Raw genomic sequence first — 892 nt, 5'->3', positions numbered from 1 at the left:
CCGCCACTGAAGGCCAAGGCCAAAGAGCTCGCCACCAAACTGGGCTGATGTACACACTGATTCTTCTGTCCATAAGAATAAACTTATTCTACCGTAAAAAAAGAAAGAAAAGATATATTGTAAACATTGTCATTTAGAGGAGGAAAATGTAAGCCAGTTGGATATGAATTGGAAATTATAAAAAGGGGGAGAGAGAGGAAGACCCTCGAAGGAAAAAAAAAAGGAAAATTTGTCCTAAAAGAATGCTTAGAGTAAGTAGCCTAAGAAAGATTAAGCCCCAGGCAGTACTCTGAGGAGACTCACATTTGAAAGAAGACAAGTAGAGGAGAGACTTTGCCAATAAACTGAGGCAGGGTAAAGCTGATGCTTAACTCAAGTTCATCACCTGGGTCTACTTGATGAGAGGAGGGAGGAAGTACCAGAACTTCCTTTTCAGAACTTAAAGGAAGGTGGTGAGTAGGTTCACCTTGTGGTGACCACCTGGGTCCTCTTGAGGAGTGACAGATACGCAGTAACGAAGAGACAGGCTGAGTTTGGACTTGCTCCCTCGCCACTGCCCGCCTCTCATGATGGATGGAGAAATGAGGAAGGGCTACTAGCTTGAGGAGCAGGGCGTCCTGGAGATCTCTGATGTGCCGGCTTAGCCCGTGTGGGGATAAGGTGGAGTAAGGCGACCAGCCAGTGAAATACAGGAAGATATGTGGACTCCGAATTTGCTTGCTTGGACCTAGCCATGGATGGCTGGGGATGCATTCACCGGAACCCCACAACCCGGTGGAGAACATGTTTCATTCTGAGCACTAGGGAGCTCTGGTGGGCTAGTGGCAAGAAGCTGCACTGCAATCCCAAAGGCACTTGGTTCGAATCCACCAGATCCTCCACTGGAGAAGGC

Source organism: Elephantulus edwardii, unplaced genomic scaffold (assembly GCF_000299155.1).
Source record: "Elephantulus edwardii isolate Elephantulus edwardi_28Jun2011 unplaced genomic scaffold, EleEdw1.0 scaffold00151, whole genome shotgun sequence".
In the NCBI taxonomy this organism is placed as follows: Eukaryota; Metazoa; Chordata; class Mammalia; order Macroscelidea; family Macroscelididae; genus Elephantulus; species Elephantulus edwardii.
The sequence above is the reverse complement of the archived record's forward strand: the minus strand, read 5'-3'. Positions refer to the sequence as shown.